We start from the raw sequence: 18049 nt of genomic DNA, 5'->3' as shown, positions 1-18049 counted from the left end.
GAGAATTCTTTGATGGACTCATCAGCAGACTTGATGTAGTTGAGGAAAGGCTTGGTAAATGTGAAGATAGATCAGTAAAAATTACACAAAGGAAAACCCAAAGACAAAAATGAGTGAATAAAAAAATCATCGAATTCAAGAACTCTCAGAGAATACGAAAGTGTCTGATAATGATTAATTGGAAACATTTAAGGAAAGGAGAGAACAGAAGAGAAGAGATATTAAAAGAAGTAGTGGCCAACAATTGTCCAAAATTAATGGCAATCTCCAAAGCAAAGATCCAAGAAGCTCAGAGAACAAGCAAGATAATTTTTTTTTAATGACTACACATATTAAATTCACAATGTTAAAACACTAATCAGAAAATGTCAAAGGCAGACTATGAAAAGAAATGATTCATTACTTAGAGAAAATAAAGATAAGAATTGTAGCCGACTTCTTGTCATTAGCCATTCAAACAAGAAATTGAGACACATTTTTAAAGTCTTGGAAGAGAAAAACTGACAACTCAGAATTCTTTATCCAGCAAAAATAACTTTGAAAAGGGAAGGAGAATAAAGAATTTCTTAGACAAACAAATATCAAGGGAATCATTGCCAACAGACCTACTCTTTAAGAAATGTTAAAAGAAACTTCTTAAAGCAAAAGGAATGTGGTACAGGCCACCTAATTGGATATTTACAAATAAATGATGAGTGTCAGAGGTAGAAAAATATTTTTGTGTCTTTTTTAATCTTTGAAAAAAGTGACTGAAGCAAAAATCATTTAAAGCTTAATTATAAAGATGGAGAACAAATCACATTTTGTTAGGAGTGGACAGTGTTTGACTGCAAATGTGTAATGAAGAAGTTCTTTGTGCTGAAGGAATTCTTTATCCTGATTGTGTTGGTAGTTACATGAGTCAATGCATTTCTCCAAACTCATGAAACTGTACTCCAAAAGAAAAGTGAAGTTTACTGTATCTAAATGAAAAAGTAAAAACATAAAGTGTTAATAGTCAGCAAAAGAAAGTAACTGGATGGTTGAAAATGGTATTGGAAGCAAAGGGGGCTCTAATTAGTTACTCTTGTTTACCACAGGGGCCCCAGTGCCTAACTGAGTAATTTACATTTGTCAGACTTCCAATAAATATTAGTTGAATAAATTAACAAATGAATGAGTAAATGAGGCCTGATAGAATTGAAAGAAACTACCTGGGAAATTCAGAGGGAGGGAGAGGATTTTTGGAGGGGAAGAGTTCAAGAATATTTATTACCAATATTTTCTAAATGTGTCAGAGAGAGACTCTGTTTTCTCACTACATGGGTATGGCCCTCCAGCCCAGGAGACCACGTAAGAAGAAATGAAACCACACTTAAAATACACACTTTTCTAACCAGTGTTCTTAAACTAAAGCCTCTAGAATAAACTAATGTGTTTCAAGAAGAAATTATGAGGACTTAGGATTGTGGTAAGTGAATGATCAACATAAAGAGGCTAGAGGAGAAAACAGGTTATTTTGCTCAATCAATCTTCTAAAAGCCTACTGCAGAATGTTCTCTAATGAATGATATACCAGTGAGTGAAATGGGGTAAGAGATAATATTGACTAGAAAAATAGAAGGTGGGGGTAATGTATTGAAATTTCCCAATTTATTAGTGATATTTCCAGGAAAATTGTAGAAATTCTGATTTGAAATACTTAGAATGAACGCATTGACCATTTGGAAACTTGCCCTAAGTCATGTTCATGCATTGGAGAAGACTCTTCTGTCAGTGGTTTTGAGTCCTGTGATTGCACATGCCGCTAATAGGATCTGTGCAATGAATAGATTATTTTCTTAATATTCAGGTGAAAAATGTAGGGTGTTAATTTTTCTCCAAAGTAAACATCTGGTAGAAGTGGGCCATTGTTGCGCATGTTATACAGCAGAAATCAGCAAGTTTTCTATAAATGGGGAGCTAGCATTTAAATATTTTAGGCTTTGCAGGCCATGTGGTCTCTGTCACAGCCAATTAGCTCTGCCTTTGTAGTGTGAAAGTGATCATACACAGGATATAAATATATAGATATGGATATATTCCAATAAAATTTTATTTACAAAAATGGGAAGTGCCATACTTAGCCTGTGGGCCACACTTTGCCAGCCCCTGGTCTGTAGAATTATTAGAATATTGTCACAGGGAAAAGCACATTTAAATAATAGGTCATCATATTTTTTTTTCATTTAAATGAAAAATAGCAAAATGGAGGACATACATGAATGGGGATCAGCTAAAAGAAGGATCTAATTTTGATCCAATTGTAATAGAATTTGAATAGGAGTATTTTTCTTAAAGAACCAGAGCTCTTGAAGACAAATAGTAAATGAAGGAGTCTCCTGGAAAATCACACATAAAGAGTGAACATCCTGTGTTTGAATATTTGCATAGGCTCTGTTGTCTGCTAATCCAACCTTGTTCTTAGCAGAGCAGGGGGAAAGAAAATTGGAAAGATAAAATGAATGGAAATGTATTGTATCTGCCCAAGTGCTCATGAGAAATGGTGAAGGGATAATATATATATTACAAAAATGAGGCAGTGAATATAAGAATTAAAGATTTTCATATTGACTCCCAAGGAGTTAAGATTCACAGTTATCCTCCAAGAGTCTTGACAGAGTCAAATATTGACAATAAGGCCTGGATTGAAATATCTCAAAAATATCCGATATTCTTGGTGGAGCAGTTAGAGATTGTTATGGAATATGGGTCCCTTGGGACATAATAGGCAGGATGTCTATTGCCCATAAAGTCAGTAAAAATTTCAGGAGCAGGCAAAAGATCTGGTGTGTAGTGGTCAAGCAAGAGAACAAGCAAATTAATAAGATAACTGATGCAGCTGAAGCTCCTGTATCCAGCTCTGGGCATATATCTTTCCATGATAGCAGTATGCTATGGATTTGTGACCCAACTTCATATTTTAGAGGAATAATTTCCATAATAATATAATTGTAACTAACTCTCATTGCCTACTTAATATATCAGGCACAGCTGTAAGTTTTACAATCACTATCTTGTCTATCTTCAAATAATGAGGCAATTATTATTATCTCCATTTTTCTTATAAAGAAACAAAGATGGAGGAGAAATATGACAATGATAACTTTTTGCTATTAAATATTACAGTGTATTGTCACATACAGAGAAAAAATACTTTAATTGGCAGTTGGAGGAATAATTGCAAATGTTTTTAATAATATTGTACAGCTCAAAGGGTGACAGAAGGGGGACTTGCCAGCTGGCTGATGAGGACTCCTCATGGTGGCATTTGGTGTAGTCCAGGACCAGCCTTCAATATCAGAAACCAGTTCACCCAGGGACAATCAGACTCTCTGTGGCAGAGTCACATTAGACTGATGCATAATGCTGGTGCATGCTGGTCATTCTGGTTCATTTATTTACAGAGGAAGGTATATACTTTAAGTGGACATAATGCCATAATTCTTTCTAGTGTACTTTCTATCTCAAAATCTAGATAGCCATGACCTCTATTAGCAATAAGAAAGTTACTTGATGTGAGTTTCTGGTTTCCAACACTTCAAGTACGAACTACTGTTATCATTTATTCACTTACCTAATCATCACCTTAACTAAGGGAATAATTGTGCTGTATGCTATCCTGATAAAGTATATCAGAACCAGGTTATAGGTAGCTTCATGTTAGAGGTGGATAGCATCAAATAAAGGATGGCTAGAATATTAGACCATACTTTTGGATAAGAGCAGATTTTCAGTACAACTGGCAAGCTGGGTTTTGTTTTCATGGATTCTGGCTAGGCAGGGAGGATGAATAGAGATGTGGTTATGGTTACAGAATGGAAGTTAACGTTCAGATGGCAAAGCCATAGGGAGGTCATGGGTTCTGTGAAATAGACACAGATCAGGGTTTTGTGGTCACATTGACTGAGGGAAACCGATTAGGCAAGAAGGAACTGGCAGCTGTTGTCACTCAGTACTAAAACCAGTAGGTGGCTCTTGTCCCAGAGTGAGGGCTTCCTGTCTTCTGCTCTGGATTTAAGAAGCTGTAAGCATGTGGTTGGATAAGGACTAACTGGCTTGCTTTATTTCTCCACCAAGGCAGAGATCTCTGAATGAAGAGGATTGCCCTGGAAACCCAGCTCCTCTGGCAGATCCTCACACTTAAGGCAGAACATGTATGGCATTTCCTCCAAATCTGAGGGGGCATCTACTCTTGCCCCCTCAGTAGTGCAACCTATTTTGAACCAGCCAATATTTAACAGGACATTATTTATCTTAGTTTTGGAAGTGGAAGCAAGGCTGCATTGCCAGTCAATAATTAGTAATATCTCCTGCCAGCCCTCTTCTTGTATGGCTCAGATTACAATTCATAAAAATAGTTTCTTCTCTGAACACATAAGAATTAATTTTATGAAAAACAAAACATGAAAATTGTTACTAACTTGATCTTAGACCAGAAGGTAAATACTACGCATTTGGAAAACAATCACTGAGTGTGAAAGTGTGGGGAACCATTAGATTGGAAAACTGAGAGCTATAAATCCAGGAGCACAGCACCTGATTAGTTCTAAATTTTCTTTGAGTTCAATATTCTACTATTTTATGATTCTAGAACTTAAACATCTTCTTTATATTCTCATATCTTGTTATTAAACTTCATTTTTTCACTTTATACATACGTTATCAAAGTAAGACACAATAAGATGTTTGGTTGCCCCACTTTCTTTTTCTGCATCCATTATTGTCCAGATCATTCAGTTAGGGAAAACAACAGGCTTTTATTTTCAACTGAGCTATTTTCTTTATATTACTTTGGTCCTGCAGCCTAAAACAAATTGTCTCTTGTTCCTATCAATTGCTTTGTTTTGCTTTCTATTTGCTTCATTACATTCTTGAATTGATTTCTTTTGTCTGCTGGGTACACTTTTCCCCAATATTTTATTTCTCAGAAATAGTTAACTGGGTAACAACTGTAAAAGGAATAGGATAATTTATACTTATTTCTCATATTTCAAAGTTTACCACCAGCTGTTCTACCACTGCATCAAGCAGTCAAATTATTTACTTTGACTTCTAGGCTAGTATTGGTGCTTTGCTTAAGGTCTCTTGGTTGAGCTGAAGAGTAAATCATAACTTAATTTTTGCTGCACATTTTGTCACCTCATTGACAACAACTTGAAGGTGAAGGTGGTCTATTTGTTGAGGCTGAAGTTCAAATCTAACAGACAATATGTTGTGGTCCTGTCTCAAACTTGTTACCTTCTCTAGCCCAAAATTTTATCTTTGACATTAAAATATTAGAGAAAAGACCTACTTTTTTTCTTTATGACTTTAACAAAAATGGTCAGGAATTAACTATCAACATATCAACAAATTTTTGATAAGCACCAAATATTTATTCATCTTATTCATTTGGCAACTGCTAATCCATTGTAGGGCTCACCACAACTTAGTGGTTAAGATAATGAGATTTGTACAAAATTGCATGTGTCTAAACACCTGTTCTGCTGCTTACTAACCTGGTAGCATTGAGTAGATTACTTAAATTGCCTGACTTTCTGATTCTGTAAAAATTGTCCTACTTTATAGGATTAGATGAGATTGAGGAATATACAATATTTAAAATAATTTCCAGCAAGATGGTAAGTGCATAATAAAAGTTAGCTATCAAATTACATACCAAAGAATATGCTAGATATGTGAGGAATCCAAGGTTTCTTCAGATGTGACATCTATCCTTCGGTATATAGAAAATTAATAATAAATAGAAATACATACCTGCCTTTTATGGTTTTTATTACGATTTTCTGAGATTATGACCACAGAAACCCTTTGCAAAATTTAATGTGTGTTTTCCAAGTCTGCAAAGTAGGTTGTTGGAATTTTGGAATTGCATTGAATATGTAGATCAGTTTGGGTAGAATTAACATCATAGCGAAGTTTAGCCTTCCTATGCATGAACATGGAATATCTTTCTACCTCTTTAGGTCCCCTTTGATTTCTTTTAGTAACAATTTGTAATTTTCTACGTAGAGGACTTTTACATCCTTGGTTAAATTTGTTCCTAGGTACTTGATTTAGTTGCTATTGTGAATGGATTTTTTTTTTTTTTTTTTTTTTATTGCCTCTCCAGTTAGGTCATTACTAGTGTATAGAAACTTTACTGGCTTTTGTGATTAATCTTGTATCCTGCCACTCTGCTGAATTTGTTTATTAGTTCAAGTAGATTTGTCACTGATTTCACATTTTTTATATATGTTATATTTCACAGTGAGGAAAAAACTGAAACTATGGTATTATAATCCATAAGATTCTTGGAAATTTCCTATCTAACTACTTATTAAATCATACTTTGAAAGTTATCACCTTTTTGCATAGACATTTTATTTCACAATACAGAAATAACTGAAACTGTGGAACTGTAACCCATAAAATTCTTTGAAATTTGCTAACTACTTGTTAAATTGCACTTGGAGAGTTATCACTTCTATGTAAATATATTGTATTCCACAATAAAAAAAATTATTATGGGATATAAATGAAATATATCATTACTAATTCAAGTGGATATAGTTTACCAGAAAAGAAAGGCTCTATTTACCTCCCTTTATCATCAACATCATTATTTGAACTAAAAAGGTATTAATATATAAAATGGCTAAAGTATTGTCTTCAGCAACAAAGAAATCAGAATAATTTCTTGGTCTATGAAGGAATTTTCTGAAATCTACAGGTATGGCTGTATTAAGTTAAATGAAATAAATAGATCCCACACATCAATTCTAAACTGCAGGCTGGCCATTAACCCCAAATTTTGTAACCTGAATAGGAATTCATTGCGTATTTTAAAAAATGACTATAGCAATAGGAACTTCTTTAAACTATAATCTTTTTTTCTTTCTCCATTAAAGTGACTGATTCTGTGTTTTCAGAAGAATATATTTCTCTTGATTTTTTTATGGATCGTTTTTATCGTTTAACATAAGAAAAATTTAAACTGATAAAAAATCACATTCTTAAACACCTCGTCAAGGTGATGTGAATGAGAAGAGAGGGATTCTGCCCTTACCTGGCCATAGAAGGGATGGACAAACTGAAGTGCATTTATACAGACTACAACAGGATGTATAGCAGGGATCTCTGTGAAATCCCTAGGTTTGTCAACTGTCAAAGCCCCCAAATCCCAACTGCATCTCCCTTCTGTCCCCCAAAGAAAAAAAATCCCAAAGAATTTGTTGAACGAGTAACGCTAAGTTTATTCATCTTAATGCAGTATAGGAGAAAAACCACAAAGTGTTGCAGAAAGGGGAACTTGTAGAAGGATAATTTATCAAATTTTAGACCCTAGGCTGTGGAGGATTTTAAGGAAGATGTTAAAATAATTGTTTGGAAATGTTTAGAACTTATGACATAATAGCTTTGGATTACTGGGCAAAGTGAGCAAGTGCCTCAAAATAATTCCTATAAGCAACTAATTGGAACTGAGAAGTAGGCTGGTTCACAGTATTATATTTCAGAAGGAAGTATTTCCCAGGAGAAGTTAACTTGTTTTTGCTTATTCTGAATATTATTTAACATGTGGCTAAGAAAGTATGCCCAGTCCCATCATTGTCCAACATAGAGACAAGAAATTATGTTGATTTCTGTTTTCAGGTTCCACAGTTAGTAAGGATTAACTTTGATTTTAAACTCAGATTTTCTTCCTCCAAATTCTTTTAAGATTAAATGTTTTGCTGGAGAGTGAAACTATTACATCCATTTACTGACTCCTAGGACAATTTATATTTTTGCCATTTCACTGTTTAATGATTTTTATGCTAAATAATTCATTAAAAAAAATCAGCCTATTGAATCATCCACTCCATGTGAGTAAATAAAGCTGGGTATAAAGAAAGTGCGTGAATAGTATAAATATTTGGTCAAGAAGCAGTTCTTGAAGAAAAAAAAGTAAATCACAAAATATGCAAGTAAGAAGATAGAGTAAGAACTGCTTGCCCCACTTGATATTGTGATGCTTATCAGATGTTATTTCAAAATTCATTCTTTTTTCAGTCTGGCCTAGGAAGTGGAGCTGAATTAAATAAATATCCATTCCCAAACACTTTTTTTGTAGTTGTTTTGAGTGTTAGCCTAGCATTCTGTGATTTCAAGCAGGCTACTTATGCCTTTGTGAATAATGTTCAACAGTAAAACATTTCTGTATATACACAGTTTTATGAAAGAAGTTTTACCTGTTACTTGGTAAATACTTATTGTGCCTACAAGGCTGTAATTCATTTCAGAGTTTTCTGCTGAGTTTATAAGTAACAAAAATATCTTTTGAGTGCTTTACTGCTTGATTTAAAATGTCAAGGCTAAATTTAGAGCACTGGAATATTTCCTGAATATGCTTATATTTGTATGTATATATGTAGATATTTAGATATATATAAATTCATGTGTGTGTGTATGTGTGTTGGGGGGGAGGGTGTGTATCTATATATACATATACAAATACATATATTTGTTTCCCCAAATTTGAGTACTAAAATGCTGTACAAGATACATAAAAGTTGTTATCCAAGTATTTAAATATTTTTATCAAAAGAAAGGAGAGGGGTTTCTAATGTAAATTCTAGATAACAGATTTGAAGATAATTAGCTTTTAAAGATATCCATCATAACTTTTGTAGTTCCAAGTGACAGAAACTCAATTCAAAAGTGAGGATTATTTATTCCCATCACTGGGAAGGGGGGTGATATCATTGGACCTAAGGATGGGAGAGAAGAAGAGGCTCCCATAGGGAGGGTGGGGCTCATCAGAAACAAGCTTGGGCAGCAGCCAGGCTCTGTCCTGGACCTCAAGAACCAATGAAACCAGTTAAAATATACTACCTTCCCTCTGATCGCTGTTCAAGGTTCTTTAATGGAGAATGACACTGAGTGAATATTTATCTTCATAACTACATTGTGTTCTTTTCATCTCCAGTTAACTGTTATAAATGGGTGAGCAAAGAATATACCTTCAGATTTTGGGTTCAGCAGCAGACCTTTGTAAACATAACTAATTAGGTGGTTTGGAAGTCTTACATTGATGACTCCCAAGGAATCACATCTCTTAGCATTCACAATGTGTGAATTCCCTCCCTCTTGAATATGGGATGGACCTGTTGTTTATTTAAACCATTAGGATATAGAGTAACAACTCTACCCCTGTTTTGGACACAAGACATAAGAAGACCTGGGAGCTTCCACTTTTGCACTTTTGGGAGCCCTGAGCTACCATGTAAGAAATCTGGATACCCTGGCTGGAAATATGATATAGAGAGACTACAGTGAGAGGGGGGCCCTGAGATCCAAAGGTCATCCCATTGCTAAAGGGTTCCCATTTAGCAAACTAAATCACTTACAATTTAATCAACTAGCTCTATATTATATCCGGTTGGATGGTGGTGGAAGGTGGAAGTGCACTGGCCAAGGGACTGAAACTGAGGCCAGCTCCTGTGCTCCTCCCTCATGGATGCCCAAACTGACTTGACTCTTAACCCCAACTTTGAAAGGAGTATATTTCCACTGCCAACCCTTGCTGGAGGCTGCTGCTCCCGGAAACTGACTGTACTGTCACAGTTGCAGCCGTGGGGCTGAGCAATGGGAGCTGGTCATAGGTTTTGCTTTTACTTATAGAAGTTGAACTCTTGAAGATCCTCACTTCCTTTGATGCTCCTGCAGTTGTTCTACTTGTCCATCTAGTTCCGGGGTTACCACTTAGTTAATTCCACTCTTTTTCCAGCTCTTTTATTTTTCTAGTGGAGCAAGTGATTTGTAAACTTCCTACCTGTAGTGTTTTAGTAAGTTGTAACATGATGTTAGTGCAAGAGTACTAAAATTATTTAGCTCATTTAGTAACAAAAGATCATGTGTTAAGTTCATGTTCCTCTCTTATTGTTTATTAAATGATGCATTTATGGTATTACAAATATTTTGCTATGATTGTTTATATTGTTACAAAATTCTTTTATTAAGAAATTTTGGCAATGGTGTCAGTCTTTGGCATTCCATAAAGCCAGCCTTTCAGGGCACAGAGACTCATGATGAAGGCTCGGGTGGGTCTGGAAAAACAGCATATTCAGGTATTTTAAAAATTTGAATACTGCCGTTTTAATAAATTGGATGTCATTTATGTTTTCATGTTTTGCCTTGAATATGCGTTGCAGCGATTGCTTGATTGGAAAATGTGAACATTCATCTCTCTAAATGGTGGGTATTGGTCCCATAGAATCCTGGATACCGTCCAACTAAAGAATTTTACTAATATTACCCATGTTTTTAAGGAATTTCTCTCATTTGTTGAGGTCACTTTATATTTACTTTATATCTTAAAGGAATGAACAATTATGTTTCATAGTTAAATGGAAATTTACTAAGGGACCTCTTTCAAAATGACAGATGAAAGACTGATATTTTAATAATGACATCTGCCTAAATGTTCAGTACATATTCATTCATGAAGCTCTCAAAGGGTGAATGTGATGCAACTGAAAAATCAAAAACTGATGAGTCTGCATTCTTCACCAACTTATGTTACAAGAATAAAAATAAAAATGGTAAATTTTCCTAAATTTATGATACAATATTTTATAGACTATATTTTGCTTTATTTGAGCAATAAAAATGGTCCTAATCATAATGATAGCTAAGCTTAAATCAAGCATGCAATAATCAATTAAATAAATAGTTTGAGGAGAGAAAGAGAATGAAAAAAAAAAAAAAACACTGCATGTTTTAGGTAGGTGGACTAAAAAAGTGTATACCAAAGCTCCACTAATAGGAATCTCAGTTTTAGCCAGCAGAGTCAGGTATAATTCTCTTAGATTATCAAATGTTTTATAAGCTATCTTTAGTCAAATGAACACTGGATTATGCATTGAAAAACTTAAATTTTATTTATTTCTAATTAATATAAATTTGTTTCTAATTTATTTATATTTCTAATTTCTTAATTAAATTAGAATTAATTCTAATTAATTAGAATTAATAGACTATTGATCAATCAATTATATTAATCTATTAATTAATAGAATCTGGCCTTTTCTCCCCTTAAAACAAGGGCATGTGAATAATGTCCCTTTCAGCTTTAAGATATTTTATTCACTAAGTTTATAATATTAACATTATCATTTCCAATAAGCTCCATGTTTCTCTGGTGAAAACTATACACTAAAATTTTACAAATTAAAAATCTCAAATAACATAGTCCTCTTTGGCCAATTATGGAAGCAATCATGAGTTGAAATCAGATTTATTCAATTGAGTCCACCTTACTGGTCTGGGAGGGTTTACTTTCTTTCCTTTCAGCCCTGCTTTCTGTTCCTTGGATTCCCTATGGTCTGTCTCTTTATTGTTTTTTTTTTTTTTTAGTCTTATATTTTTATTAATAATGCATGAAAGGTTAATGGACAGGAATCATCAACTTCAATGATCTATCTTCAGAGCCCCATGGAAAAGAATCTTCCATTTTATATAATTTACCAGTTATCTGTTCATAAGCAGGATAAAAATGTCATTGGACCCCAAGTTTACACAATAAATAAATCTAACTTGTACAATGAGCCAATACTTAAAAAAAAAAAAAAGGCCCTGATACAATGTTACTTTTCTTCAACTTTTAAAACACCTGCCAAAGTTGCTTGTTTGCACTAGACACAGAAGATTGACAATTAAAGAAAAACAAAGTAAAAATATCTGGGAGAGTGTCCATCATCAATGCTATCATGATGGGCAATTCTCTCATACTAAGATACCAAAAATACAAACAAACAAAAAGCAACCCTCGTTCATTTCTTAAATTTCTTATCTTAGTACCCAATTAATAAATCTTATAGTCCATGTGAAATATTATGACAACATGTGAGTTATGCAATGTATATTGTATTGAAGGGAAAACCAAATAGCAAAGGACCTAACACTTTGGGTTCTGCATTATTGATGTATACAAGTCTGGAAGCAAAAGAAAGAATCTTGTGGTATTTCCAGAATAATATTTAACTTCCCATCATGAATAAAAGCAGCCTATGTAGCACAGGCCAATTATACACAAATGGGCAGCTCCTATAAAAACAACGAAAGTTCTCTAGCCTGTCTCATCATCACCGAGATGGTTATCTCCACTGTAGTGTTGACCCGACTTCCTACCCAAGGAGTTGGAGTAGACATTCTTGCACAGAAGGCAGTCCTGGTTGCTTTCATTTCTGCAGCACAATTTGTTTCAATATTTATATTGATGTTTCAGTGAGTCACCTATTCCACCATACATTCTGATCAAATGACATCCAAAAGCATCAGTAGATCATCACCCTGACTGTGTGCGAGCCAAAGTCTTGGCCTGGTATGAACTCCAGGCAATCAGTCATTGAGAGAAGTCTGTTTGAGGCACACTGTGTGGAGGAGGTCCAGATTGGCCATTTTTCTGGTTCTTTTTTCTCATCTTCTCATCCACAATTTTGTGCTATCTTTCAGTACCTCTAAAATGAGATTAAGGTTTGTAGTGAACACAGTAGAAACCAGCAGTGAAGGAAATAGGCAAGAAACTGTCTTCATCCATCTTTCTCCTAAAAGACATCCCATTCCAAATTTTCTATCCTTATGTAATATTCAATTTAGCCCTTAATATATTCTTTAAGCAATGCTTCTTCCACTGGATACACCTGTACACCTGTACATCATCATAGTAATACTCATATGGTATTAAGTTCTGCATGAATTGGTTGGTTAGTCCTTTCACCATGTTCTCAATAACCATATGAATAATCAAAGTTCAATCAAAGATTCCCTCTGCCTTGGCCTCTTCCCCGTCCTCAGCCTCTTCCTCAGCCTCTAAAGGAACCTCTGATATTACCACCCTCACTTCTCACACTGGAAACTTCACTTGATCATCTCTCTCTTCTCTATCTTGCCTCCAACTTCTTGTGTCATTTCGCCTATTGTTATATGCTGATTTATTTGTCTCACATTGACATCTTGAGCTGTTCCGGGATTCTGGTATCTCTTGACTATTTGGTCTTACATCATCTCCACTTATGCTTATTAGCTCTCTTCCACTGATTACTTGACTGAGCTTCATCTTCACTGACATTTTCACCAGGACCATCTAATTTTGTTTCCTGGTTTTTTTTACTCTCACTATTGGTTTTTTTCTCTTCTTTTTATTTTCTATTTTGTGGCTTCTTATTTCTTGGCTGACAATACTTTGACAACCAGTATCTGCTAATTCACTTGATGTTGGCCAATTTGCCACATTGCTGAAATCACTAGCCTTATTTGTCCTAACTTTTCTGGCTTTTACAATCCTGGGAGAACTGAACTCAGCTCCTGCGCTCGCCTAGCCGCCACTGGCGGTGGCTGACTGATGAGCCCGCAGTGCTGCCTGGCCTCAAGTGTGGGGGAGGGAGGGTGGTGACCCTTTACTGTTTTTTAAGAGATACTTGCTATTCATTGTTATTTTGCTTCTGGCTCAACCACCATGACTTTATAGTCTCTCCCTAAAACCCACAGTTCTCCCATACCAGCAGCATCAGTAACATCTGGGAAAGTGTTAGAAATGCAAATTCTCAGATGCCAGCTCAACAATTGAATCAGAAACACTGGAAACAGGGTCTATGCTACTTTCTTTTCCAGGAATAACATTTTTCTTCCTGTCCACTTAACAAATTCCTACTCATTCTTTATTATTTCATTCAGATATCATCTAATCATAACTTAATTACATAATTATAGATTATTCTTCTGGAGGAGGATTTTTTTTGTCTTAATGATCTTTTTGTTGCCACTGACAACATAGAGCATTCAATTAATAATCAGTAGCACCAAAACATCATTAATTTCTAGAATTACCTGCAAAGGCACAAAAATATGAAAGAATATAGTACATCTGGGTAACTGCATAAAGAGTATAATGTTTCAAGCTCCAAGAACCCAATCATCTGGAAAAGTAAAAAGTGTTTATAAGCTACTATAAAGACTTTGGACTTGGTGAAAGACCTGGAGAAGGTTTTAATCAGAGCAGAGTGTGGATTCAAAATTGATGTGTTAGGATCATATTAGTGATATTGGGGATAAACTGGCTGCATTTGAAGAACATGTTGGGCTGGCACATGTAGGACTAGGGGAAAGGGACCTTCCTGGCAATGGAAAGTTTAGAATCTTCCATCCTTCTCTTAGTTCATGGGAGAAGGACAGTGAGCAGTGGGGCTGTCCTATGAATTATGTTCTAATACTTCAACTTAAGAGAGTGAAATTTAATTAAGGAAAGCAGAAATAGAAGAGAAATATAGAGAGACAAAAATATTGTTGAGAACAATGAGGGTCAGTCTCGGAAAACCAACATCAGTTGACAAGTCTAAAGGATGTGGGAAGAGAAAAACATACCAGCTGTCACCGACAATAGAAATATGCATCAGGAGCATGGAAGAATCTTGAACATGAAAGTAAATTGGGTGCAAACTTAAGGGGTCCTAGTGCATTGATATTCATTGTTGTCACCTCCACAATCTGTGTAAATGGACCTGGCTGGCTTAAGGTACAAGATTTAGATGGGAAAGACGTAAAAAAAAAAAAAAAAAAAAAAAAGACTGAATTAGAAAAAAATATATAAGGCAACAATATAAAGTGTTGAAATTGTATTTTGATGATTGACACATTCATGGTAAACTATAATTGACAGACACATGTGGATGATACCCTATGATTATAAAACTGATAAAATAACACAATATCCATTATTTTACAGCAATAATTAATATCCAAACAGCAAGGCCAAAATCGTAACTATTTGCCTCATTCATGAGAGAATATTAAAAATACAAGGGCAAGAGAGTTTCTCTAACTGGGATCACATGTTTGATAAAGAATTTAAATAGAAATGATGAATTGGTTAAATGTGACAACCTGAGAATTGATAAATAATGATAATACCAACATTTATTTTATTTTTTTTTTACTTTGCAACAGGAAAAAACTTTGACCCTGTATATATCAATAATCAGGTCTACGAGTCAAATGTAATAGCATAATGATACGTTGTGTTTCACATCACCATCTCAAATGAATTTTCCATGGCAATTTTATTATCTCTAATGTATAGCCTGTACAACGGCTACAATGAACAGATGGATTATGTGACTGGGCCTGAAAAGCCACTTGCTCCATTTATTTAGACCATAAATTTCTTTCAACTCTACAGCTTCTCCTCAAGACCAAGGTTCATTTCTTGCTTTCTTCTTATTAATGTAATAGCTGGTGCATTCAAACTGATCTCCTCAGCATCTGCAGTGGAGTGACTATTATAGGTACAGGAGAGTTTTCCTCCCTTTGTACTTTACTAGTTTGTATCAACACCCTGATACTGCTCATAGTATGTTTTAGTCACCTTTAATTCTTCTGGTATTAATATAAAAATTGGCTATAAATCTAGAAAAATGAAAATTAATAATAATAATGGTAGTTTATAATAATAATAGTAGTTTATAATGAGATTGATGCTTTCAAAATGATTACCCCATTTGAACATTAAGACCACCTTATATTGTAAGATTATTTTTGGTGAATATCACGAAACTATCTCAAAAAGATTCATTAATTTGTCTAATATCAAGCACTAAGTAGAAAACCAAGGTCTGTCAAATGCTAAAAATCCCTCTCTGCTACATCAAAGAATTTGTTCAGTTTACAAAATATAATGATTTAATTTACAGAATTTAGTTGTCAAATCTTTCGGTCATGGTAATAACATTTGTCATAGTGTCTATGTCTTATTCAATTGATCTTTTAGTGTTTGGTTTCAATCATCATTTCTCTTTTTGAATCTATTTTATGCTATCAATATCTCTATTTTACTTTTTCTCTTAAAAAAGAGATTTCTCGGAGGGAAGGATCTTTAGCTCAGAGAAATGAACTGAGTCACAGTAAGCAGATATGAAGAGCCATCTCTACTAACATTTTAAGGGATTGAATAGATTTGTGACTTATGGGGGAGCAGGCCATATATATAAAATTCCTTTAGGTTGTATGCTAATTGCTGTCACCACAAAATTAGCATAATGCCGCTATGACACCTCCTTTGGACATCACAGTGCACCGTCATTAATACTTAAAAAAATTCTGTACACCATTATATGTTCTTTAGCATCATTTTCTTCATATCTATGAAATACTATGTGATGGTCATTTCTCCATTTTCTGATTCTGCTTTTGGCTTTGCTCCCTCCTCCTCATTTATAGTTTCCACTAATCTAAAACATTCACTCATTTATAGCTTTCTCTACTCAGAATATTTCCCTCCTGCTCCCTCTCTGTCTCCCTTTTGCTCTCTCTGCATTATGGATACAGAGAACTTACAGCAGCTCAATATGTGGCCATGATTCCCTAAATAGATCATATCATAATGGTGTGAATGAACAGTATATGCAGTTTGAAAATAAAATGACATGATTGTTCAATTGCTTTGATCTTTAGTCAAAATTTGATTATCTTTACATTAAAATAATATTAAAAGTCTGAGTGGGATTTTATGTTTATCAAGAGGAAATAGTATTATAAGTGATTGAGAACCCCTGCCTTGCTGAATGCTGTGATTCTGAGAAATTACAGAGTTTCTCTGTGCACAGTCTTGGAGCCTGAGAGAAAGTGAGTGGTGTTTCAGCACCCTATTTTGTTCAGTAAATCTAGCACACTTATTTTCCTTTAGATCTTTCTACTGATTAAACATAGTAGTAACCCTAGTGACTTTATACAATGAGGATTGAATTTTTATTTTTCCACCAGGTGTTTTAGCATTTGCTCAACACTATCAAATTGTACAGACATGCAAAAAGAGGTAGAGGGAGCAAGTTATCTTGATTTACCCCAATAGAATTTAATAGTATCCTGAATGATTTATGTTCTCACAGTATTCCTTTCAAATAAGGCATGCAGCTTTCAAAAGTTTCTTTTTAATCTCAAAATTGAATCTATAAGATTTTTACCCCTATGTGAACTGAAGAGATACAAAATATTGAATCACCTCCTTACTCATTTGTCAATTTGATAAATACATTCTTCGGTGTTTTGTCCAATTGAGAATTAAGTGTCTTAAAGTTTATCATTCTACCAGCATCTGATGTGTAGTCAGCATTTCATTATACCAAGTCTCCCACAGGAGACGGACTCACTTTGGCTGTAGGTGAAAAAGTCTGAGAATGTATCTATGAGCTGATAAAGCACATGGAGAAAAGTTGCAGCTAATATCGAATATCCTCAAAGTCTGATAAGTCTAAGCACGTGTTGGAAGAGGCCCTAAGGATCTATTTCCATAAAGGTTCTTGTGAAGCAATTCACCTTCAGGGAAGACAAGACACATTAGCTTGATCTAAAGATAATGACTCCATGTAATAGGGAAGCAACGATTTTAAATATAAAAGTATGTACTATGCTGATTACTTTATTACTATTGAACTCTTACCCAGAGCCCAAAGGAGAGAAAGCTATAACTGTAAAATGACTCATATTTCTCAAATCTCTAAGATACTTTGAACACATGCTAGTAGTAGTTTATGGTCTATGGAGCAAAGAGTAGTGTGAAGGGGATTTTTTTCTCAATTTAGGAAGGGGGTTTGAAAAGAAAGGAGAAGGAGCAGTGGACAAAAGGACTGTGTTAAGAGCAGAAAACCAGGCCAGTCTACAAGAGGTCAGCTGCCACAAAGTCTAGGTATGTCCACAGAAAACATCAGGAGCAAGAGAGCAGCACAGCTGTGTGGACACTTGGACCCTACATCATGCGCGTAGATGGAGGAGTGGGAGAACATGTCACAATTAGGAGTGCCAGGTTTTGACCTCATCACCACACAGAACTGCAGAGCCCGTGAGCAGTTTCTGAGGTAGGAATTGAGTAGTAGCTGGACTGAGATTTGAGGTTAGATTATTCTTTTTTTTGCAGGTGGGAAATATTATAACAAGTTAGTATCCTGATGGGAATGATTAAGAGAGAGAGAAACAGTGATGGTGAAGAATAGAAGCCAGAGGTTTTGGATCGCTTATG

At 34.8% G+C, this 18049-nt stretch overlaps 1 pseudogene; it reads right to left on the bottom strand.

Moving 5' to 3' along the window:
* Window positions 1-12317: 12317 nt before the first annotated feature.
* On the bottom strand, window positions 12318-14432 carry LOC119509919 (annotated as a pseudogene).
* Between the last annotated feature and the right edge of the window lie 3617 nt (window positions 14433-18049).

This window comes from Choloepus didactylus, chromosome 15 (genome assembly GCF_015220235.1).
Source record: "Choloepus didactylus isolate mChoDid1 chromosome 15, mChoDid1.pri, whole genome shotgun sequence".
Taxonomy (NCBI): Eukaryota; Metazoa; Chordata; class Mammalia; order Pilosa; family Megalonychidae; genus Choloepus; species Choloepus didactylus.
Note: the sequence above shows the minus strand (reverse complement) of the source record. Positions and strands in the feature narration are given on the sequence as shown.